We start from the raw sequence: 27,211 nt of genomic DNA, 5'->3' as shown, positions 1-27,211 counted from the left end.
GACAGATGACGAGGACAATAGATGTTCCAAAAGGGTAAGATTTGCCGATGGATCGAATGTTTCGAATGATCGAGACAGGTGCAGTAAACTTGTTAAAGGTGAATTGTTTGAATTGAATCTTTTTATATTTTTTTTGAGTTTTAAATAATTAATGAACATGTTTTTTTATTGATTTGAATATGAAACGAAATAATTTGTTCATATTCTATGTTTACAATCCAATGAACTTACTCCTATTGATTTTTACTCTTTCATGAAGAAACCAAATTTTTATATTTTTTTTTTTAATGTATCTAAGATTGAAATAATGTTATTGAATGATGGGTGATGTTTACTGTAAAATGTGATTTTTATATCGTTTTTAAATATTTAAAAATACAAAAAAGTCACAAACAATATCAACTTGTTTTTATTTACACAGAAACCCGAAACATCGTCAAATTTAAAGTATCCAATAAACTTACATATGCTGAGTAATTCATTTTTTAATTTTATAATTCTTATTTCTTGTAGGATTTACCACCACACCTCCAAGAACTTATAATGCGCATTAAAAACAACAAGAAAACTGTTGCTTTTCCCCCTGCTTTAAAAATGTTTGCTAAAACGCTGCATTTTTATTCACCATCAGCTTATAACGTAGTTCGGGAATCTTTTCTGAAGTGCCTACCGTCAGTGCAAACGTTAGGTAAATGATTGAAAGCAGACGATTTTAAGCCAGAAATTTCTCATGAAATAATCAAGGTTATCTCTGAAGTGGTAAAAAAGGAGAAAATTAAAGGAAAGAAGATAGCTTTCAATTTAACGTTTGATGAGATGGGAATCAAACAAAATCGAGAATGGGACAAAAATACACACACTTGGAGATGCTTGGTGGGCGCTGGAGGACAACTCTTAGAGACTGATGCAAATGGGCAGTCAAAAACTGCATCAAAGGCCTTTGTATTCGTCCTGGTCAGCGTTAATGGAGGTTTTAAGGCTGCTGTAGCCTATTATTTCATCAACTCATTAAATGGAACAGAGAAGTCGATACTACTCAAAGATCTTCTGATTGTACTAGGTGAAAATGAAATTGATGTAGTTGGGTTATTGGGTCACTCACTTCAAATAACCTTAATCTAGTACTCAACAGCACCACCTTCCCCACCCTTCTGCTCTAGTTTTTCACTTTGAACCCACAACGCTATCACCTCATCCACACCCAAGGCAATAGGTCATGACGGCTTCTCAAATAAAATGCTTCGTTTCTTTCTCTCTCTCTTTCTCTCTGTGTCATCCTACCATATCTTACATTTTTATTCAACACCCTTATACAGCACGCATATTTCCCTACCCTTTGAAAAAGGGCCTTGTTACTCCCCCTGGCTAAAATTCGTCAACCTACCTATCCATCTGATACCCGCCCAATAGTCTCTATCTGTGAAATATCCAAATCATTTGACAGACTGTAACGATCGTCTTAACGATATAGACTGAGCCTGATGAGGTTGGCGTTAAGACCAACGAAACGTTGCTCAAACTAACACCTGACTTTGGAGTTTTTATTCTCACTCCTAAATTAGCTCTTACTGATCGTGTGCTTATGCACAAAACCTCAAGAAATCATGGAAACAATTGGGAGCAGAACGGCACGTTCAACAAACACCGTAATTTATGTTTCATGTTTACTGTGGATTTTGAGGAATTTTTATCACACGTGTCCGCTTAGGATGTTCTGGCTTCGTTTATGAGACTGATGACTTGTATTATAGGGTTTTCCCCATATAACACGTATGTATTTACATATGTAATGTATGTATATGTTTTTTTTTGTTTTGTTGAGAACTATCCCCTGTAGGCTCTGCTATGCTGTATGACTATGCATGTAGATGCTACTGTTATTGTCATGGTGAAATGCTGTTTCAGATTTAATTGTGATTTTGATCCCTTATACAGTGGCGGAAATCTTATCTTATATGGCTTCCAAACTAAATGTGTGTGACTATTTTCCTTGTTCAGTTTTATTTTAGTCTTTTTATGTAACCGAATCTCCAGAATTTTCAGTAGTTGTTGTCATCCTCTGATAAACGTTGATTTTGATAGTAGGTAAGGAATATCAGGATTGGCTATGAATAGAGTACTTGACGGATTATAGCTGAGTGAGCAATTGGTAAAAATTTTTCAATTGCAGCTGTATTTCTTGATAATTAAAATCAAAATAATTTGAAAATAAGATCTTTTTTTTAATTTGTTAAAACTTTGCATGTCTCACGTCCTTTAAAATCTACTCAATACACTGTTCTGAAGTGCGTCACATTTAATCGTAATTGTACTTGTAATTATTTTGTTATTAAATCCCTTTTTTTTTTGTATCGTTAACAATGTTTTTCTTTTGATTGTTTTTTTTTCTTATAGAAAACAAAAATAATAATTACTATTTACCTATTCATTATTATTCTTACTATATTTTTTTCTATGGTTTCAAGTATAAACATATAATATTCTTATTATAAACAATATTTCTTATTGGTTTTTTTTTGACACTGCCTGTTCTTTTTAAGGGTTGCAAAATACAATAACTCTATCTTTTATCCTATTACTCATTTTTCTGTAAGTTGGATGTTGTACAGCCAAACAAAATTTCACATAAGTATACTCTTCTCTTTCTTAATTTCTTTTCTTCGCCTTTATTTTGCGCGTGCGTCCGAAGGTCACAACGAGAAAAAGTTTTTTTTTTCTTTTTTTTTTTGTACTTTATCACTATTGTTCCTTTAGATAAGGGGGGTATTAATTGTCTGAATGTCTGTTGGTTACGTAGTTATTAGTTATTTTATATTTTCTTTCCGTATAATTTGTTGCTTTCTCTCGCAGCTCGTCCGAGGGCCGCGAATTAATGAAAAACAACGCTTTTCCCTATGTATATTTATACACGTACGTTTCTGTGTATCCTGTCTTCCTATACAATATACTATATCAGTATACTATCTTTATTACTCTTTTTTTTTTTTATTTTTTTTTATTTTTTTTTATACCGGGTTACCACGACAGCCTACTTGGCCTAGTCGCGGGGGCCACCCACTCACCACCTATGTGTGGGGGTGTATTGCCACACCCCTCTCTAGACCTTTTTCCTCGCCTCCTACCTGAATCCATGGGCACAGTGTGAGTATCTCCGGTGGAACACCTTGCCAGTTAAGCTGACACTCTCTGCACCGATGGTGCATCGGGTCCACTCACCACTGTGTAGCCTTTCCCCGGGGAGGACTCCATCATTCCAGGACGTCCACTCCTCGCCGGTTAAGCCGGCGCTCTCTGCCGAAGCATCGGATCCAGGCTAATTAGCATCCCTGGAGAAGCCCCGTGTTTCAGGGGCCACTCCTCGCCGGTAAGGCCAGCGATCCCTGCCCGACGCCTGACATCGGGTCCGCTAATCCCTACCTATAGCCCTTACACTGTTTCGCATTTACCCAGGCCCGAAAACCTGTGGGGCAAGGAAAAACCCTGGAATTACTCTGAAGGAAAATTCCACGGAAAAACCTGCCCCGAAACAGCCGGGGTTACATAGGAACTTTTCCCGATGAAAACAGTTTATAAAAAAAATCTGCATTCACCGGGAATCAGACCCACGACCTCTAGAACTGCGTTGTATCAGTAACAAGCACACTTACCACTGAGTCAACGCCGCTCCCTCTTTATTACTCTTATACTCAGTATTGCTTCTATCATTATTATTATTATATTACTATTATTATTACTATTAACATTATGAATATTGTTATAACTATCGTAGTTGTATTCTCTTTAGTTAATAGCTTACAGTCGCTTTAAGGGTCTGGTGGGGGTGGTGGTTCAGGTGGGGGCCTTATGCGCTTTTCGTTGGGCTCCCATACTCCTTCTTCCTCTCTCTCACTCTTTTCCTCGCTCTCCGTATCCCACGCGTCCTTTTCATCGTTCTCTTCGTCTTGTTTGTTTACAGTTTGGTCGTTGCTATCTCCTTCAAAATTTCCTTCTGTATTATCTCGAGGTTCCTGGGTATCGGACTCATCGTTTTGATTCTCATTATTATATTTGGGTGAGTGATCGCCGCTAGTTCCTTCTACAAGGGCTTGATAGTGTTGGTTTCTGAGATGCATGTGTTTAAATTCTTCGTCTATCCCCCCATGAATTGTTGGTATACTATCTTATCAGGTGATACTTGTAGGTGTATACATATGTTTGCTTCATATTCTTGTGAAAATATAAAAGCACATTCTCCGTCGCCAAATTCATGGCTGTTATTTAATATTTGTTTCGTTGCTTTTGGGTCCTTACATTTATTTATCCATTCTGACCCGCGTAGAATTTTTGTGAGCTCGTCTGTTGATTCTGTCAATCCGTATAGAAGTTTTAGGCAATGGAACAGACAACTTCCGTCTCTAGGGACATCGATCATTATTAGCTGTCTGTAAGGTTCTGCACATTGGGTCCCCGATGCTCGAATCTTTGCATCCTCCTCTTCGTTCATTGCGGTTGGTGTGCTATCACTTTCCCATACATCGATTCTTATGCTTTCTTTTCCTTTGATGACTTTCTTCTCAACGTCGATTGAGACTTTTGCTCAAAACTGATTGGTTGATTCATTAAATGTTGACCTGAAATTGGTAATTTGGCTTTTTTTGTTATTTTACTTATTGTTTCCACCGTTGGGTTCTTGTGTATCTAGCGGTTGTTGGCTCTTATGTTCGTTCGGTGCCATTAGGCTTTGTTCGGTCATTTCCGACTCCCGCTCATCTACTTGCTGTCTACCTTTGTTTCTACTTTCTCTCTGGTCATGTACCTCTCCTTTATTTTCCGATTTCCCTTCGCTTTCTTTGTCTCTGTCAGGTGTTTTTGTTGCTGCTGTTTCCCCTATTGCTTTCCTAGCTTTTCGCTCACTCTCTTTCTCCGCTCTTTCTGCTGCCTTTGAATTTTGCGGTTGCTCGGCAGTGTTAGAAAAATCTGCAATTTTCCTATGTAGAGTATCTAACTGTCGTTTACGGGTTCTGTGTTGTCTTTTCTCTGTTACACCCTGGTTGATAAATGGTGTGCTCGTCGTTTTTACCCCTTTTTTCATGTTTTTCTCTTTGCACATGTACGCCAGTTTATCGTCCGCTGGTCCTTGCGACAGAATTTTTTCTTTATCGTTTACTGCTGTAAGGGTGTTTTTATCTGCCTTATCTTTTAGTTTTTCCGTCATTTCCCGTTCTGATCCTGTGTCTGTACTACTGCAGTTGTGGATACTTGATACCGGTTCGTTTTCTCTAAGTTTTCTGGGCTTATTTCTAATTGCCTTCTCGTCTGGCTCGTCTGAGTCAGACGTTTCGATTTTTACTTTCCTGTTCTTTTCGTATTAGATTCTTCTGTCTCTTTGTACGCATTTTATATATTCGTGCTGGTGGTGCATTTATGTCTTCGTGATTGTCCCTTTCCTGTTTTTCCGCAAGCTCGTACAGCTTCCGGCGTGGTCGTTCTGGGTTTTCTTCCCCTTCTTTGAGTACTGGATTGCGAGAAAGAGCATCCGGTGCTTTATTTTTCTGTCCAGGTCTATAAACAATATCAAACTCATGTCCACGGAGTTCTGCCTTCAATCTTGTGAATCTTAAGTCCGGTTTCTTTGATGGGTGGAAATGTTTGAGTGGTTCATGGTCAGTTATGACTCTAAATTTACGACCGAACAAATATGGCCTGAACTGCTCCTTGGCGTACACTATCGCCAATAATTCCTTGTCGTATGTCGGATATCGTAATTCACTGCCCTTCAAGCATCTGGATGCATATTCGCAAGGGTGATCTTTGCCTATCTCTCCCTGGCTTAAAATTGCTCCGATAGCGTAGTCGGATGCGTTGGTTGTTACGATAAAGGGTTCGTTTATATCTGGGGCTCTCAGCACTGGCTCACTGCACAGAGCGTTTTTAAGTTTTGTAAATGCATGTTCTTGTTCCTCTTCCCATTTAAATTCGGCTGTTTTTCTTGTAAGCTTTGAGAGAGGTTGGGCTTTTTTGCGTAATCCTTGATGAAGCGTCGATAGTACCCCGCCAACCCGAGAAATTGTTTCATTTTCCTCGCATTTGTTGGTTTAGGAAAACTTTTTACTGCTTCAATTTTTTAAGGATTTGTTTTGAGCTGGCGGTTGCCTACAGTATGACCGAGCACTTCCGCTTCTTTTCTAAGGAATTGGCATTTTCTTGGCTCTATTGTGAGGTTTGCATTGGCTAGCCGTTTTAAGAGCCTTTTGAATCTTATCTCGTGTTGTTCCAAGTTTTCTGCGAATACCATGATGTCATCCATATATACCTCTATCTCGCGTCCTTGTAAGCCTGCTAGTGCCAGTATTATCACTCGCATGAATGTACTTGGCGAGTCTATGCATCCCATCGGCATTCGTTTATATTGGTAATGTCCGTTTGGTCCTGAGAACGCAGTTTTATGAGCATCCTTCTCGTGAATCTCTACTTGGAAAAACCCGCTCTTCAGATCTACCACGGTTATATATTTTGCAGCTGCTAAATTTTCCAAAATTTCATTCTGGAATGGCAGTGGGTAGCACGTACCAACTGTTATTTCGTGCAACAGCCGGAAATCTGTTACGACCCTCCAGCGTTTTTCTTCGTTTGGTCTCACGTTTTTTGGGACAATCCACATATTTTAGTTATATGGGGTTGTCGATGGCTCAATTATTTGTTGCTGCAGTAGTTTATCTATTTCTACTTGCATCTGTTCCTTTAGTTTTATTGGATAGCGTACCCTTATGGCAACTATTGGCTTCTCTGTTGCCGTTGTTATTCGATGCTTAAGTAAGTTTGTAGCCTTTAGTGGCTCGCCGTCGAGGCCAAGTACGAACGGATTGTACTCTATGAGGCTCCGGATGTGGTTTAATTCTTCCATGTTGCAGCCAGATGTATCGACGATTTCCATTATTTTGCTTACTCGAGCCGCTATATCCGATTTCTTAATATCTTTGAAATTTTCGATGTTGCTCTTTATATGATCATTTTTTTACCGCTTACGGCATTTCTTTCTTTTATAATTTCATTAGTTTTCACCTTGCCGTCTGAATTTTTAGTATTAAAAAGCCCAATCATGGCTTCGTTTAACCCTTCAGCGTCGTCCCCAGCGATGCTGAATGGTTCCGCCACTCGTCTGGTTTCACATTCGAAAACGTTTACTTCTGGTACTGGTACGTCAATTTGTTTGTCTGTTATGTTTATAATTTCGGCATGTATTTTTGAGTTTTTATTTTCTCCTATAAAATTTCCAAATAAGATTCTCTCCTTTATATTTTGTAGAGGGACCCAGCCGACTTGTACGTGGCTGCTCTCATCTTTTATACGCGCAAATATTATTTTCCTCGATTTTGCGGGGATTTTAAAATATTCTGGTTTTAGTAATGGGATTCTGATGCCTCTTAATTCTAAATAATTTTCTTTGGCGCTTATGAGGCTATTATACAACTTAAAAGCATCCCAGCCAATAATGCCTTCCATTTCTATCGGAAAGGTATCGGGGACTACGTGCAGATTCATTATTATACCGTTAAGAGGTATTTTAGTCGTCCCTAACGTGCAGCGTTCTCCGTGTGTGACGCCAGTTATTAGGACTTTTTCTCTGCTCTCTATATGCGCGTCTGTAGTGAGACAGCATTCTTTTATAATTGATACTTCGGCACCAGTATCCACGTAAAATTTTGCGCTATAAGATTGCAGCTGATTGCTGTTTAACATTACTGATGATGGTGTGCTTACAGTACTCGATACATTTACCTTACGGAGAGGTAGGTTCATGCTTTCATGGATTTTTTCTTTACCAGATAAAGGGCTACTAGTTATAAATTCTGTTTCAATTCTTTTTTCTTTGTGAGCATTCTTAGCCGTTTGAGGAGCCTGTTCGGAGTCTGTTTCTAGCGATACTTTAATTGTTTCATTTCTCGTATACTTTTCTTTGCGTGATGTCTCACTATCTTTACCTCCGATGCGTATTTTATTTGACTCTGCTTGCTCCTCTCCTTCAGCTGACTCCGTTTCGTTTTCATGCTCTATCTCCTTCTCTATTCTCGGGGCCCGCTCAGCGCTTGGGGAGCACGACGAGCGTCCTGCGAGTTTCTGTTGTGTCGCGTACTTCTTCCTGCTCATGGTTGCTCGCACAATCGTCCGTATCTCTTGTTTCTGCTCTCGCTCGGTATATTTGGGCCTCGATTCGTGCCGGTATTATTTCTCGTAGGCTTAAGTCGCTTTCCATTTTCAGCGCGGCCACTATAGCTTGACCTAACGTTTTCGGGTTAAGGCATGTTACCCTGTAGTTGTAAGGTGATTGTATCCCGTACGTATATTGCCTTATAGCTTCTTTTTCTGCGCTCTCCTTTAATGCGTGTCGTTGCCTGGACGATAGTGTCGTGTCCGAATCGTATAGGGTTATTATTCTATCGTATAATTTTTGAACACGCCTGCTGTATTCCTCCACTAATTCCCCTCTGTACTGTTTCACTACTTTTAATTTTGCTAATAACGTGTCGACGCTTCCGATGCTGCTGTACCTATTTTTCAATTCTACCAAGAATTTGATGAGAACTGTGCCAGGCGCGGTATAAATTCAACGGCTGCTTCTTTCTTCTTATTCGCTAGTGAGCCTATAAAAAATTTTTCATACACGGGGCTTACCGTCCACGATACCACTCTTACCATTTGTTCGAAAAGGGGTAGTTTAACGGAATCGCCGTCAAATATCGGTATGTTTGCTGCTAGGTGACTTAGTGACGACAGTGTGTTCTGAATTGGGCGTTCGTAATTAGGATTTCCTGTGTAATGTGGGGGTACTATAAATCGGTCGAATCGGTCTTGGGCGTTTAAGTAATTTCTATTTGCCCAACCTAACTCGTCTTCTCCTGTAGAATAAAGTGGTGCCGCTGTGTTCTGTCTATAATAATTATTGTCGTGGTTTGTATTGTGGGTGATGCCGGCGTTCCCGATTTCTTGCTCGCCTTGAGCTACTGGGGTTCGCATTTGTGTTTGACGCCGTGTAACTTCTCCGTACGTCTGTTGTGATAATTGATGTTTTGGTTTTGTAGGTGTAGGTATTTGATTTGTATATTATTCCACCGCTTGTGCCACTGATTCTCTTATTATTTCATGTAGATTTGTGTCGTGTTTGGCTTGTGTTTTATCGCTATGTGGATTAGTGATTCATCGATTCATGTCAGTTGTCGCGTTTTCACGTTCGGTATATGAAGTTAATTTTTCAAATACGGGGGGTCTATGTGTTTCTGTGTGGGATGGCGCATCAGTTTCGTTATCGCTTATGTCTTGTCTATGAGATAACTGTCCGCGTTTTATGCATGGCGTTAATTTCCTTAACATTTTCATCATAAAAAGCTTTTGTTTTTTGCTGGTCTTCTGCCACTCTGTCCATGTTTCCGGATCATCTCCTAGATTAATTTGTATTACTTCGTCATCTGTGTCAATTGGTCCTGTTTCGTGTATATCTGTGCACCTCACGGCTTCCTGTATTCCCGTTCCCAGTGTATCGTTTATTTCTACGTCACTCATAGTGTTGCTCTTTAGTCTCTTTTTTTTCTGTAGTTCGTTTTGTGCTCTTCTAGTTCGTATACATATTTTTCTAATCGTAAAACGCCGTCCTTTCTGTACATTTTGTGTTAACCTGATAGATACGCACGCTCTATCGAGTGTTAGTCGATAGTCTTTTTTTTCGTTTTTGTTTTCGGTTGGCTACTCCTTGTATTTATTAACTAATTTAAAAAAATTTGTATGGGGTGTTTGTCGTTTGTGTCGGTTATATGCTTGTGCATGCAATTATGGGTTGCCGCTAAGGTCTTAGGATATTGCGATTTAGAAATAATGTCGATATATAAGTTTTTTCTTTTAGGTGCGTATTTCCCTCGAAAGTTATGACTATAGTATATACGAGTAATGAAAAATCACTTACCAGATCGCCGTGACGATGGTCAGCATGACGATACTACCGTGCATACTTATGGGTCCCTTCTTTGATCCTTCCTGGAGTTGCTCAGCTTCTGCTTCCGCTCGTTGTTCCCTTCCCCTGTGCCGTGTATCCCGTGTTCTGTGGCTGTAGTCCGGGCTTGGCGTACCGTGCTTATTCTCTTTGTCTGTATTTTCCTGGGTTTAATGAACGGTAGCTGCCTCTAGTGTCCTGGTATATTGGTCCACTGGCTTGATGTGCAGTTTTTCCTTGTCTGGTATCCTTGCGGTATCGAAGATTTTTCCGATTATATCTTCCTGTTCTCCTCTACTTTTCCAATTTCCCTTACAATGTGGCACTTGACATGCTGAATTTGGCGTCTGGCACTTTTAACACTTTTTTTCTTTGCGACAAGAGATATATTCTTTCTATTTCTTTTATTTATTACGTCAATTAAGTCGAGAAAAAATAATTTAAAAAAATTTTTTTTTTTTTGTTCCGCGAGACTAAGTGATTTCCGCGCACGCGACAGACCGTAAAAAGTTGTATCTGTATCCCATTGCACTTGTAAAACAAACAGATACTTAACAGTGAAAGTGTTTGGCTTGTTTTTGCAATTGAATGGACATTTCACTATCAATAGCTCAACAACCTGGTCAGTCGTTACAACTAATCCATCAGGGCTTACACATAACTATGGTTGCTTTTGTACCACAAATATGCCTATACTTGTAACAATACAATTATTTTCTCTTGTGTACTTACTGATAGCTCTTATTTCATTAACTAAGCCACAGCCCATCGATTTTGAACTTTTCTTATTATTATTCTCAAGAAACTCATTTGTAAGTTCTTCACATTTTTTTCTGGTCATACTTTTTACTCTGTGAGCTTTCGAACTTAAGGAGGTACCTCAGCCACGAAGTTACCGAATAGATTTTGTTCAAACTTCGTACAATTAATGCTGTAGAAATATAGAATACACCGTTGAATTTTTGTTGCCCTGGGTTAGTTAGTTAAAGAGAAAATTGTAACATGCACTCTAATGGAAAAAGTAGAGGTTATATGAACATTTTTATAAATATCTTGAAAGTTACCGAACAGATCTTGATGAAAATTAGGGAGGATATAAATAAACATACGAGGAAAAGTATGGTAAAGAAATTAGGTAATTAGCTCACCTCTGAATTCAATGATCAATCAATTATTAATGACACTCACGGGACTTGTTTACTTTGATGCCATGTTGTGTTGGCGCTGTTGGCGGAAAATACGAACATAACTTCAAAAAATTTGGCTTGGCAAAACATGAATTTTTTTTTTCGTTGTTAGCACATAATTAAGTAACACTTGAATAATTTAATAGTTTAATTAATTATAAATAATTTTGGTTACATAAGAAATACTTTCGAACAAAAAATTACAGACTATTGATGACTTGAGTGTTGATACTACTTCCTTATCAATTTAGTATTCGGTCAAATAATTAGTATTTACCCTGCTTATCTTATGTTGGGATTTGGTTACACGAATCAGTCCTTTAGAATCTTATCCAAACAAATCTTCAATACATTTTAAGATATTATTAGTATATAAATTTATAATACCTGAGAATAAGATATAAGCATTTAAAATTTTCTTCCCAATAAAAACTTATGTTTACATATGACATCTGCTCTTATAATAGTACGTCATCTACACGTCTCATCGAAACATTTATATAGCGCTAAGATTGGTAGCCAAGCATAGTAGCATTTTTCTACCGACATTTCTAGGTTGGTACTCTATGGCTGAGGTACCTCCTTAAACTGATTCGAACATATTCAGCTTCATATTTTATTGTTGTTTTGATTCACTGTTTTCATGCAATAATTCGACAACCTCATCTTCATTGCAACTAACATACTTTTCATGAAACCTAGGCTCTTCTCATTATTGATTTGTTAGTATATATCAGTGCCCTCCGGTGAATTTGGAAATTCAAAGTGATCAGTGATCCGTTGGGGGTGAAATGTGAGAAAATAAATAAATACAAGTAAAGTGTATTTAAATTTTCTTGCGTTGATTTATTAATGCGCAACGTTTCGCTGACAATATGCGTCAGCCTCATCAGGCTACAAAATTAAAATTAAAAACACACAATGAGTGATCTGGAAGGCTCAAACACAAAAATACAATAAATTTTTATGTAAATTGTTACCGCAGGTACGCGAGAATTCGTAAGTTTGGTTGACTTACTCGTCACCTGTCGTGCTATCGACTGACAATAAATTACAACAACAAGCCAGCGCTTATATAGGCGGAGCCGCAAAGGTAGACGGTAAAGGGCGATGAACTCGATCGGGACATTTAAACTTTCGTAGTAAAGGAAGGTATGCTCTATAAAGGAAAGCACATCCTCCTTTCTGTTGATGTTGTGTTTGTCGAGTTTTATATAAAGCATTTCGGAAATAATTGTTTTTTTGTAATTGGATTCTTTGTCAAGGATTTTAAAGTTATCCCAATCGAATTCATGGTCAAAATTGATTTGGTGTGCACAAACAACGGAATCAGAGTTTTTACTTTTCATATGTTCACTAATGCGGACCTCCGCCGCTCGCTTTGTTTCACCCACATATGACGCAGGACGATTTTTACAATAAAACTTATATACTACATTTGTCTGTTTATGTTTATTCGTTGTATCTTTTCCTAAGCGGACGATATGCTGCAGTTTATTGTTAATAAAAGGGTAAGTGTGAATATTATAGGGTTTTAAGGGGGCTCTAGTGGGAGGAGTTAGGAGGTCACAGGTAGCTTAATTGATAGATAAAAACACGCTGATTTCAACGGTGTCCTTATTTACCCCTCTAACCCTGGAAAATTTTGAGATATGTGCTCTCAAAGTTTGTACATTATACATAGCCTCTCATAGAGCAACGTGAAAACATCGGTATTTTCTAACAATAATCGAGGAGTTACATATCAGGACTGTAACTGTTTTATAGAAAAATATCTCAACTTTCAGATGGTACCTTCAAAAATATAGATAAGCCTGGAAATATTTGAGATATTTCGTAAAGTATTGATCAAGTCATTGAATTAGCAGGGTCATGGCGGGATGTCATCTTGTTTTTTGTAAGGCGCGCGCTTTTGAATACTTCAGAATTACACTGCAAGTACTTACATATGATTCATGTCATTTGTAACTCTTTTTTAATCGTGTTCTCCTAAGGATTACTTACACTTAATTTTTTTTTTTAATAAAATAGAACATTGAAAAATTTTCACTGCAATTATTTTTTATTTTATCACAAACTGCGTCAATAATTTTAATATTTAAAGTAACTCTTACTTTATGATTTACACTCATAGATAATAATAACGTGATACCATTTGTAGGATCATTTTTATATGCATCTACCAATACTTCTGTTGATATCGATTCTTTGGCCATTTTATAAATTATCTTATCATTAATAATACCTTTTAATACACTTAATTTTTGTTTGTTATCATCAATTACTTTTTTATTTCTTTTTTGCTGTTGCAAAATCATTTCAGCATCCTGCAAGTCTTGATGACTTTTACAGTGATGTATGATTTCTTTCATTTTTTACAACGCAAAAAAACTAATTCTAAATAAAACGCTCTGTACGTGACAGAAGCTGCTGTTTATTTACGATATTAGGTACGGATACATCATATAATAATATATAGATGATGGTGCTCGCCTGCTCGCATATATATACACGTATATAAAGATATATACTCACAGCAGTGATACCAACTAACCGAATAGTTGTTGGGTTGGTATCAGTGCTCGCTGGAGCCCCCTTAACATGGTTGAAATTTTTTCAAAATTATTGTCAATGTATGGTATGCCAATTTTGCAGAGAGGGTAGGTGTTTGTAGTGCTTCTGTTGTGATTACTATATTTGTGTCTTTTTAACTCGTGTGAATATTGCTAGGGTGAAAAACCTGTTGATAAAAAACAATTACCCTTTTAACTTTATTAATAAAAACATAAAGGTCAGATTAAAAAGACACAAATATAGTAATCACAACAGAAGCACTACAAACACCTACCCTCTCTGCAAAATTGGCATACCATACATTGACAATAATTTTGAAAAAATTTCAACCATGTTAAGGGGGCTCCAGCGAGCACTGATACCAACCCAACAACTATTCGGTTAGTTGGTATCACTGCTGTGAGTATATATCTTTATATACGTGTATATATATGCGAGCAGGCGAGCACCATCATCTATATATTATTATATGATGTATCCGTACCTAATATCGTAAACAAACAGCAGCTTCTGTCACGTACAGAGCGTTTTATTTAGAATTAGTTTTTTTGCGTTGTAAAAAATGAAAGAAATCATACATCACTGTAAAAGTCATCAAGACTTGCAGGATGCTGAAATGATTTTGCAACAGCAAAAAAGAAATAAAAAAGTAATTGATGATAACAAACAAAAATTAAGTGTATTAAAAGGTATTATTAATGATAAGATAATTTATAAAATGGCCAAAGAATCGATATCAACAGAAGTATTGGTAGATGCATATAAAAATGATCCTACAAATGGTATCACGTTATTATTATCTATGAGTGTAAATCATAAAGTAAGAGTTACTTTAAATATTAAAATTATTGACGCAGTTTGTGATAAAATAAAAAATAATTGCAGTGAAAATTTTTCAATGTTCTATTTTATTAAAAAAAAAAATTAAGTGTAAGTAATCCTTAGGAGAACACGATTAAAAAAGAGTTACAAATGACATGAATCATATGTAAGTACTTGCAGTGTAATTCTGAAGTATTCAAAAGCGCGCGCCTTACAAAAAACAAGATGACATCCCGCCATGACCCTGCTAATTCAATGACTTGATCAATACTTTACGAAATATCTCAAATATTTCCAGGCTTATCTATATTTTTGAAGGTACCATCTGAAAGTTGAGATATTTTTCTATAAAACAGTTACAGTCCTGATATGTAACTCCTCGATTATTGTTAGAAAATACCGATGTTTTCACGTTGCTCTATGAGAGGCTATGTATAATGTACAAACTTTGAGAGCACATATCTCAAAATTTTCCAGGGTTAGAGGGGTAAATAAGGACACCGTTGAAATCAGCGTGTTTTTATCTATCAATTAAGCTACCTGTGACCTCCTAACTCCTCCCACTGGAGCCCCCTTAAAACCCTATAATATTCACACTTACCCTTTTATTAACAATAAACTGCAGCATATCGTCCGCTTAGGAAAAGATACAACGAATAAACATAAACAGACAAATGTAGTATATAAGTTTTATTGTAAAAATCGTCCTGCGTCATATGTGGGTGAAACAAAGCGAGCGGCGGAGGTCCGCATTAGTGAACATATGAAAAGTAAAAACTCTGATTCCGTTGTTTGTGCACACCAAATCAATTTTGACCATGAATTCGATTGGGATAACTTTAAAATCCTTGACAAAGAATCCAATTACAAAAAAACAATTATTTCCGAAATGCTTTATATAAAACTCGACAAACACAACATCAACAGAAAGGAGGATGTGCTTTCCTTTATAGAGCATACCTTCCTTTACTACGAAAGTTTAAATGTCCCGATCGAGTTCATCGCCCTTTACCGTCTACCTTTGCGGCTCCGCCTATATAAGCGCTGGCTTGTTGTTGTAATTTATTGTCAGTCGATAGCACGACAGGTGACGAGTAAGTCAACCAAACTTACGAATTCTCGCGTACCTGCGGTAACAATTTACATAAAAATTTATTGTATTTTTGTGTTTGAGCCTTCCAGATCACTCATTGTGTGTTTTTAATTTTAATTTTGTAGCCTGATGAGGCTGACGCATATTGTCAGCGAAACGTTGCGCATTAATAAATCAACGCAAGAAAATTTAAATACACTTTACTTGTATTTATTTATTTTCTCACATTTCACCCCCAACGGATCACTGATCACTTTGAATTTCCAAATTCACCGGAGGGCACTGATATATACTAACAAATCAATAATGAGAAGAGCCTAGGTTTCATGAAAAGTATGTTAGTTGCAATGAAGATGAGGTTGTCGAATTATTGCATGAAAACAGTGAATCAAAACAACAATAAAATATGAAGCTGAATATGTTCGAATCAGTTTAAGGAGGTACCTCAGCCATAGAGTACCAACCTAGAAATGTCGGTAGAAAAATGCTACTATGCTTGGCTACCAATCTTAGCGCTATATAAATGTTTCGATGAGACGTGTAGATGACGTACTATTATAAGAGCAGATGTCATATGTAAACATAAGTTTTTATTGGGAAGAAAATTTTAAATGCTTATATCTTATTCTCAGGTATTATAAATTTATATACTAATAATATCTTAAAATGTATTGAAGATTTGTTTGGATAAGATTCTAAAGGACTGATTCGTGTAACCAAATCCCAACATAAGATAAGCAGGGTAAATACTAATTATTTGACCGAATACTAAATTGATAAGGAAGTAGTATCAACACTCAAGTCATCAATAGTCTGTAATTTTTTGTTCGAAAGTATTTCTTATGTAACCAAAATTATTTATAATTAATTAAACTATTAAATTATTCAAGTGTTACTTAATTATGTGCTAACAACGAAAAAAAAAATTCATGTTTTGCCAAGCCAAATTTTTTGAAGTTATGTTCGTATTTTCCGCCAACAGCGCCAACACAACATGGCATCAAAGTAAACAAGTCCCGTGAGTGTCATTAATAATTGATTGATCATTGAATTCAGAGGTGAGCTAATTACCTAATTTCTTTACCATACTTTTCCTCGTATGTTTATTTATATCCTCCCTAATTTTCATCAAGATCTGTTCGGTAACTTTCAAGATATTTATAAAAATGTTCATATAACCTCTACTTTTTCCATTAGAGTGCATGTTACAATTTTCTCTTTAACTAACTAACCCAGGGCAACAAAAATTCAACGGTGTATTCTATATTTCTACAGCATTAATTGTACGAAGTTTGAACAAAATCTATTCGGTAACTTCGTGGCTGAGGTACCTCCTTAAGTTCGAAAGCTCACAGAGTAAAAAGTATGACCAGAAAAAAATGTGAAGAACTTACAAATGAGTTTCTTGAGAATAATAATAAGAAAAGTTCAAAATCGATGGGCTGTGGCTTAGTTAATGAAATAAGAGCTATCAGTAAGTACACAAGAGAAAATAATTGTATTGTTACAAGTATAGGCATATTTGTGGTACAAAAGCAACCATAGTTATGTGTAAGCCCTGATGGATTAGTTGTAACGACTGACCAGGTTGTTGAGCTATTGATAGTGAAATGTCCATTTAATTGCAAAAACAAGCCAAACACTTTCACTGTTAAGTATCTGTTTGTTTTACAAGTGCAATTTCAAATTTGTGCTACGGGGGTCTGATCAGGGCATTCGATATCTCGCAAAAGTAAGCATTTTTGTCGATTATCGGCGATAATTCCTAAACTGCGCATGCGCATTATCGTTATTTTTGGTTATTTTATAGGGATTATCGAAAATAATGCTTATTTTTGCGAGATATTGAATGCCCCGATCAGACCCCTGGTCTCATGGAATGTGACTTTTATGCTTGTTCTTCCTGTAGCAGTTGTTTAGTGTGTATACATAGGGATGATACATTTTTGTATCAAATGTGAAAGAAGTTACATTTGTTTTGCTTCAAATCCTTTTTACTAGCTTTGTTTAATAATTATAACAGCAGTAAGGAATTTAATATTTTAATTTAAAGCAAAGCACCTTTAACTGTAATTAAAAAATGTTCCTTCTATTTTGACTACGTCACTTTTAGTGACGTCTACCCACCGTAGGTAACAATACGTCGCTAACGTCCATACCATATGGCGTCCCTTGCCTGGCGGCCGCACCCACGGATCAATACCAACGCACGATCGATCGATCGCCTGCTCACCAACAATTCCCGCTTTCTAACCCATCTACACCAAATTCAACATCTGGCTTAGGCCTGCAGCTGCACCTTTTTTCCAGGAATATGTTAATAAAATTTACCTTTACTCCTTGACTCACCCCCAGTCCCAGCCCTAACTATTGATCCGATTTAGGGTTTAAATATAGGATTACGCTCTGCAGGCTCGTCTTCTTTCCTCGAGAAGCAGTTGACCAGTAATCAAGTAACTAGTATTAATCAAACAAGTCATACGTGTAAGCATTTATCTAACTGCTTCGATTATCTTTGTGATGTTTGTGAATAAATAAAATAAAGTTTTGCTAATTATTTAATTGAGCTTTTCTTCTCGCGATATAAATTATCAACGAAATACCTAAGCACTTCAACGGTCATCGCAGGAGAGCTGTCGACGTTGAATCGTCCATTATACGTGAAGGTGCTGATAAATTACTTTTAATATTTTGATTGCATTAAAACACTGATAAACCAAGCACATTTGCTTTTTGTGCGCTGCGTGCTGCATTCAAATACTCGCTCGCAAATGTTACGTCACCGAGCCACGACGTAAAAACTGTGTTTACTTTACATAGTATTAGTACTATCTTTATGCAATTTTTAAAACAAAGACAGATGTATACTAATCAAAATATTAGCTTGCTTGATTACGTACAAACAATTTAAAAAATTGTTGTATACCTGTGCAATTATTTGTATTATTTCATTTAAATAAACTAATGAAAATATATGACGAGGCTATTTGATTTTTATTTTATTGTACGATATTAATCACACAACAATACCCAATCTATCTTTTATTTTACTTCAGAGTCTGACCTTTCTTAAAAATAACTGGTGATTGTGAATTAACGAGGATACAGCATACAAACAAAATATCTGGATAGGGTAAAATTTCCAATGTAAATGTGGTAACTATCTTATAAATTCGTATACGTTGCATTATACGATCAATATGAATTCTTACTTTTGCAATTTGGTAAGTCTCTTCAACTTGCTTATGTGTAAAATCGTGATCATGCAAAAACGGAAGCATAACTACTAGTTCATCCTTTCCGCAGTTGTATAAAGGAGTCATAATTTGTGGAAAACCCTTATCAACAAGAACAACATCACCAGGTTCTAACAAATCTAGTAGTCCAGATTTCATAGTAATTGGAGCATCTGTTGCCCGCCCACCGTAAGCCTTACTTAGCAGAGAAATAAATCCACAAGGTGTACCCTTAACTACAACTTTTATTCTAAAACCTTTTTTAAAGTGTGATAAAAACTGAGCTTTTTGCTCAACAGTTGATGGTTGTTAAACGACAAACTCTGTTTTATCTTTTATTACTCTGCAATTATGATAATCTGGCTTAAACATGGGAGCTATCAGTTCTTGAACTTCTTCTCTAGGCTAAAAACCAAAGTCCTCACAAGCTCTTACTGAGTATTCTAAAGTAGAGTAAAATATTCTGGACAAAGTACTTCTACATCAAAAAAATTGTACACCTACCGCTGACAAAAGTTGGTCCACTTCTCTTTTTAATTAGAAAAATAAGCAGTTTATTTTTCACACTGGTTTTTGATCGCTCGTCAATACTTTCATTAATTTTAAAGATTTTCAAAAGCAACTGGAAAACTTGAGGTGTTACTCCAGCAACATCACTCATTTCTTGATCAGCTGTTATTATATAAAATCTTTGAAATACGAGTACATTTTGTGTTTGATTTTCTTTTTCTTTTACAGTCGTTGAAACAAACACTATTTTGTTTGATACAGGTACACAAGTTTATGTTTAAGCTTTACACGTACTTAAATTTTGGACATACCACATATTAAACTTGAACTTAAACATATTACGTGTTAAAACCAGCTGTCTTGTATCACTATCTTCGTCGAGAAAATTTACATCAATACTTTTATCTGGGTACGTGTGGTCATAATTGCAAGAAGAATCTTAACAATCTAAAGCTGGCGTGATTTGCCTTGTTCATATGAACTTTTACTATTTTACTTTCTTCACCATCCTTCGCGTCACGTTTTATTTTTCTGTTATACCTTTGCAATAGCGTTCTCAGAAATTATTCTTAAAGGTTGTCCTAGCTGTAACGTCGAATAAAAAATTGGGCCGTATAACATAAAATTTTTTATTTTCTGAATTAAGCTTTGAATTTTATAATTTGAATTTTGCGGGATATCAGTAGCGCAAAGAGCCCTCATTATCATAAGGCACTGAGACTAAGAGCTGTCTCTCTTTAACACTGCGTCTACTGGTTGCTGCTGCAATGCCTTCAGTCCGCTCACTCGCGCGTTAGAGTAAGCATCAATAATGCTACTCTTCTTTTCGTTTCTCACTTTCACCACTTAATTCATAATGTTTTCATCGACTTGTGTGTGTAAGATGTTAATATATTTTAATGAAAATTTGAGTAGTTGAGAAGTGTTGCCTCTCATTCAACCACTGCGTTGATCACATCTTTCTCGCTTCTTTTCGTCCCCGTCTAATTCAGCATCTATCTCGCTTCTTTAAATATTACAGTCCATTATCCTGATATTAAATAGGCTCCTAGAGGTGTTGGATTTCTTGTTGCCAATAAAATACTAATTGCAAATACTACCATTACTACTAGGCGTCTAGGAAGAACTATCAGAGTTTTTTGTCTTTTTAAACTTCAGCCATGAGTTGCATCTCTCTACACGATGAGAAAATAAAATATTAGCTGTTGGAAAGCGATAAAACACAAGGTTTGGTGAGTTTATAGATGTGTTGAAACATCTAAGAACACAGCGCCTCGATGCATACTTTGTTTTCGTCTTCGATATCAGAGCTTTTGCATCTTTGCAGTTTACAGCAGCTAATGCTCTAAGAAATACACAGTATAAAATATATTTCATTGCCTTTTGATCAAGATATTTTAATGCGAATGCATGAGAAAAATGTGTACTTACTACTCATAATATTATTAAAAAAATTCAACCAATAAAATGGTTGTAGATGTATACACAGAACTTTCTCATGATAGTGATAATGCTTATAGTCATGTAGATGAAGCATGATAAAATGGCCGATAAGAAATTTTTTTTTACCACGACGAAAACTGTGGGAATCGCTTCGTAATATGACCCTATAATATGGAAAAATAGCTTTGCCTAGAAAAGTTGACCACTCTATTTGTTATTAAACAAATTGTGAAAAGTGACCAATTTTTTCCCTAGAATTTCGCTTAAATTTTTTTTTTGTCGTGATTGAATTCAAAAAAGCTAAAGACAATTTGTTCCTTATTTGATTATCTATCGATGGGCACCGGTTAAAAGACCTAAACAATTTTTTTCGCCAAGTTATAGTGTAAAAAAGTGCAAAAATCGTGATTTGAAATTTCAACTTTGATACAATTGTAACGTACGATATGCAAGGCATATCATACTGACTCTCCCTAGTAACAACAAGGCTACTTTAGCAAGAGGGTATCGATAGGTGGGGCGCAAGGTAATATAAGGCCCAGCGAGTTTCAAATCACGACAGTCAAGCAGTCAAGTATTCGGGAATGTATTCGCGCTCTTCGAAATTTGATCGCTATCAAGAGGGTCGAGTGTTACCAAGGAACTCGAGTGTTATCAAATCAAGACACCGAGTGATAATTACGGGAGGACACGACCAGCCTAGAACGGAAACACACCAAGATTTTGCCTTATAAATGTGGAATTCTGAATAAAAGTCTTCAAGGAAACAAGTATTGATCATTCTCGCGACGCACTCCCTTATCAATCTCTTTCCCACGCAACAGTTTTAGTGCTAGGTGTGGCATACGGTAAGAGTCGGAATTTTAAAAAAATTTTATTTAAAGCGTTTTAAAAAATTCCGCCAAAAAGCACACATAGTGCAGTGCCACGAGAACACGACGATAAAAAATCGAGATGCCAAGGATCCGATCAAAGACGACAGTTCCAGTTACATTCTACAAGCAGTGGTGACAGCAGCCCAGCAGCTGACAGGACCAGAATAGCAATTGCAGATAATCACAGGGTCAAGGAGACAAGCACCGAGCGCTGAAGGGAAACGGTCCTCAAAATTGTGTTCTTATTGGAGTGCATATCGACAAGCACGTAAGTACATTTGTAATAAAATCAATTTTATCCCTTACCCCCGAGGCAAGATAGGGATGGCACTATTAAACGAAGATAAGGTTGTGGAAAAATTTCATTTTTTATATATATACATTTATTATTTCGTTTGCTCCTCTTTTTAGTGTTTTCTTTTCTTAAAACTCGGGCAAAAATCACGCGAGATAACAGACTTAAATACGCAGTGGACTAGGAAAATTTTTGCATACCAAACTTAAATCAGAGAGATTTTATTAGTAGGCTTTGTAAAAACACAGGAAACACACAAAATAAAACTCCCACCCATATCGGCTGAAGAATTTATCACTATTTTTATTATCATTTTTTTTTAACGACAACAGATTTCCTTAAAAAAAAAAATATTTCTCCCCATTTACCACTAAACGAAAATACAGTGCAAAATTAAAAAAACTAAGTGAAAGAAGAACACCGCTCTTGTACTTTCTTCCCTCGCTTTCTACAATTTCTTTTTCTCGTCTGATTATTATTCAGCTGCGACATAGGTAATTGAACGCAGACCCGCAACTATAGGAAAATACGTAAGATTTAGCATAATCAAAAAGGAAAATACTACTCACTATATATATATATATATATATATATATGTATATATATATCAAGATCCTATATGGTATCAAGAGATCCAGCAAGGCCTCGTGGTCGCTCTTAAGTTGAATTCGTTGATCTTTTGAGTAGCTCCTACGATTATACATCTGATAGGATTCCTCCACAGATTGAACTCTAGCTGTGGAGCCTGCTACGGATCTCGTGACGAAGCCTCTTATGGTGCGCAAGGTTCCAACTAATGGGTACGCTACGAGAATACAAACCGCTAGAGAATGTATCTCCTTATTCTCATATTAAATCTACAAAGTATAAACTCAACAAATTTACTTCTATCGAACGACTCCTGTACTTTCTTGCACTCTCGGGAGCGGATTTACTTGTCAACCTCACACGAGAGATTGTCGGTTTGATCAGTGCGCGATCACTTCGTTTGATTAAACGCCCTTCCCGACACTAGCCCCCTCCCTCGCATGTTTACGCTTTGCTGTGTTGCTATGCATGATTCATTACAATCTTTTCCAGCCAGCTGTTGTGGTACCAGACTGTTCGGGAGGAAAACTACAAAGTTTAAAGCGTTGAAGCTATTTGTAGAGATCTTTGCCTATGTCTCCTGGTGTTACTCTAGAGAAGTTGGTGTCTAAAGCACCTTTTTTGCAGAGCTAAGTCATTTTGGTGATCTAAGATAGGGAGATTGGTTCGTGATGCTTGCCTGTTGGAGACTGTCCCGTTTGTTCCAGTTTATTTTGCTTTTATAGCTTCACTGTTAGGTTTGCCCAGCGCAAACCTTGGAGAGGATCAGTGATTCCTGGTTGAATGCTTAGAGTCGAGAGGGTAATATAGGGTCGTCGGTCAACAGGTTTTCCAGCCTAGCGAAGAACAACTCCTCTCGTGACATCTGCCAGTAAATGACTAACGTGGTTTTATAGTAGTCGGCTTTATAGCCTTTAAGTCGACGAATCGTTGCCAGAAATGGTAGTAAATATGTATTTGTTGGCAAAGTAGTTTAACCTTAAGTGGCTCTAAAAAGAATCGATGCGAGTGATCGTTAAGTAGGGAACCTGAATACTTATGATGGCCCTGAAAAGGGCCAGTGGTGGTACTTCCAGTCATTCCTTATGATTATTTTTATTCTTGATAATAGAAAACTAGCTGTGACTTGACTTTTACCCTCAGAGTCTATGCATACGGAGACTATGCTGCAGGGACGCACGCTGCTGGTCGAGGAATATCTCGTCTTCGGATCTTTCCCCGTATAAACAACTATTTACCGTAAGTTGGGGAAGTGGGCCTGGACAACACTTCTTCTGTAGGTATGCCGTTGGGTCGAACCTGTAAGGAGAAGGCTAATGAAATTTCCAGTTGATGTGGCTTCCCGAACTCTTCCAGGTTGTTTTCCCTAGCTTTCTGTTGTAGCAAAGTTTGCTTTGATAGCTTTAGGTCGGTTGGAAAAGCAGCCATAAAATCCTTAAGTATTAGAGCAGACTATGCTCTGGCTAGACGTCTCCTGGTATTACGCTGGAGACGTTGGCATTCAGAACGCCTTTTATTCGTGGTACTTATTAATCTTGGTGGTTCGGTATGGAATTTTACGTAAGTCACTTGCCTAGTAGAAAAGAGTGTTGTCGGTAGCTGGAACACCCAGCTTCATGGCTCACAACTCTTCTCTTGGTGCACTGCCAGTAAATGACTATCGTATTCGTAAATTCGCTCTAGGATATTATAATTGAACCCACTTATTGCAGATAGCTTCGATTTTACTTCTACACAACCTAGTGGATCCTACCGAACTAAAGTAAAAAGCTAGCGTTTTTTTTTAAATTTTTAAGCTTATTTATTTCTTTTGTTATTAATTTTTTCGAGATAAAAACTATACTAAAACCATCTAAGAAGTGTCAAGAATCAGTATGCAAAATTTCAGCCGGATCGGTTAAGTAGTTCTCGTGGTTAGTGATTACTACGGTTTTAGCGACTTTGCTTTATATATTAGTAAGATAATTGGGAAAGGAGAAATTAAAACTTTCAGTATTTCCAAGAAATGGGTATAAAATAATGTCAGTTCTAAAATATTTAGTGATTTCAATAGTTGTTCGGTTAATAGTGTAATATTGACATCGCATAACAAGTACACCGGTTTCTAAAATAATAAAATTCTTGAAAAATAACTGGAAAAACTAAAACTCATGACAGCATAGATATTATAACGTATAAAAAGGTTGATAGGTCAGACAATACTTATGTAAACTTTTCAATAGAAATGTTGAGTAGTATCCATGATGGTTTACCACATTATGAACTTAATTTAAAAATTGATACAATAGTAATGCTATTTAAAAATTTGAATACATCAGACGGGTTGGATAATGGTACACGATTGAGACTTACTAGTAATAAAAGTATTTTAACTAATAATTCTAATTTATATCCATATGTAATCATATTCGACATGATGTATTCTTATTCTGTAATAAAATAATTTTGTTAAAAAAAGTTTTTATAAGCCATCACAGATCATCTAAAATTATTTGAAATTTTTTTTATCGAATTTTGAAGTCAATAAAATAGCTTCGTATACATGTTATAAGAAATTATTCACACTAAATTCTAAAGTATTAATCTCATCATGGTATTCTGTTGTTGAAAGATTTATGTTATCTAAATTAAAATAGTAAAAAACTTAATTTTGTTTTCCAAATAATTATTTATATATAATTGATTTACAGCACGTATACGTCGAAGGATTAGCTAAGAGACAGATGGGCTCTTTTAATTAAAAAAGTAAATTATGTAATACATGTACAATTTTAGATACATAAATTATAAGTTATTTTTCTAATTTAAAAATAGATTCGGGAAATTTTGTCTTTATGTGGTTATGATATAGCTCTATTAGAGAGCTCATTTACACAAGCTATTTGAATAGGGCAGCACTTGAACAGTTTCTATGATTTCATAATAATGTGAGCTTTTTATTTGTATACGTACTAGTATCACGTCATAAATACATGTAAAGAATTATAGACTTAGATTGTTCTATAATAACATTAATGAAAAAAAAAGCCTTTGTGTCCGCGCTATTGTTTACGTCAGATTTACATACTCGAATGTTCAAAAACAGAAAAATAAGTATTTTTACCAGTATCCCTGATGTGTTTTGGTTCAATTAAGTTTCTTTCATCCTTCTCCGCAGCTTTACTAAAAAGTATAAGTCAAAAAGTCGTTAAAACAACGGAAACGAGACATGTGTATCTCAAAATGCTCAAAACAAAATTCTTTAGGCTAAGTCTCCGAGAAATAGTCTTATCGTTAAGTTAGCTGCAAGCCAAATATTTCCTGTGTGTAATTAAGATAAGTATGTTCTTAAAGTCGAGCAAAGCTGCCAACAGTATGATATTGGCTACAGGTACTTCCTAATTTCACAGTAGTTAGCGTGTAGCGTTCGGAGTTATAGAGTGCTTGCTTCCCGCTTGAAGGGCTCAGGTTCGAGATTCCACTCTCACTTCCTCCTGGGTATCTAGATGGTGTTTTTAATATGACCTATTCACCAGGATATCATATGAATAGGCTACTGGTATATAGCATTTTAACAGTAACACGAAAAAAATTTTAACAGTAACATTTTTTTGTTTCTTCGTTTATTGTTTAAAAATACTTGAACACCCCACTTTTAGTGTTATTATACGGATAATATCACCTCATATGACTGATATACCTTACAAAAAAAAAGATTATTGAATAAATTCTGTTAATTAAAATTCGCTAGAAATTTATAGCTGTAAACAGCTACTTTTTATAGGTATTATTTGTACATGATTATAGCTACTTTGTAGTCAATTATAGCTATTATTGTAGCTGATTATAGCTGTAAATACAGCTATAATTTATAGTTAGAACAATAGCTAATAATTTTTGACTGAGTCCGTACATAGAGACTTCAAGGGTCAGAGTTATAGTAAGGAATAGCTGGAAGTTTCACCACTGACGCTTTTTAGGGTCATTATGAGTATTTACGTTCCCTACTTAACCATTAATCTCATCGGTTCTTTTAAGGGCCACCTAAGTGTAAGCTACCTTGCCAACAAATACATTTTTACTACCATTTCCGGAAGCGATTCGTCGACTAAAAGACTATATTAACTAAAGCCGGCCACTATTAAACCAAGTCAGCCATTCACTGGCAGTCGTCACGAGCGGAGTTGTTCTTCGCAAGGCTGGGAACCTCAGTGACCGACGACCCTATAATACCCTCTCGACTTTAAGCATTCAACCAGGAATCACTGATCCTCTCCAAGGTCTGCGCTGGGTGAACCTAACAGCTATGAAGAGAAAAAAAACTTAAGCTAACGGGACAGTCTCCAACGGGCAAGTGTCACAAACCAATCTCTCCACCTTAAATCACTTGAACAACTGAGTCTGCAAAAAAAAGGTGCTTTAGACACCAACGTCTTCGGCGTTATACCAGGAGACGTTGGGAAAGATCTTTACAACTAGTTCCAAAGCTTCGGACTTTGTAATTTTTCTCCCGATCAGTCTGGGGCTTCAACAGCAGGCCAGAGAATATCATCCTCAGGTATCCAGGCAGTCACAATTGCTGTTAACTGAAGTCAAGAAAGAGTTTACTTAAGAAGCTCACCGGTCTTTTTTAAGGTCATCAGACGTC

The 27,211-nt window shown here is 36.4% G+C and overlaps 1 protein-coding gene across 2 annotated transcripts in view; it reads right to left on the bottom strand.

Annotated features, from left to right (window-relative positions):
- Chpf (Chondroitin polymerizing factor) overlaps nt 1-27,211 on the bottom strand; it is a 172,082-nt gene that overhangs the window by 84,490 nt on the left and 60,381 nt on the right. The gene's annotated exons all lie outside the window — the stretch shown is intronic.

Source organism: Copidosoma floridanum, unplaced genomic scaffold (assembly GCF_036245765.1).
Source record: "Copidosoma floridanum isolate Cflo_tuat_1 unplaced genomic scaffold, Cflo_Japanese_pri ptg000040l, whole genome shotgun sequence".
NCBI lineage: Eukaryota > Metazoa > Arthropoda > Insecta > Hymenoptera > Encyrtidae > Copidosoma > Copidosoma floridanum.
This window is presented reverse-complemented; position numbering and strand designations above follow the sequence as displayed.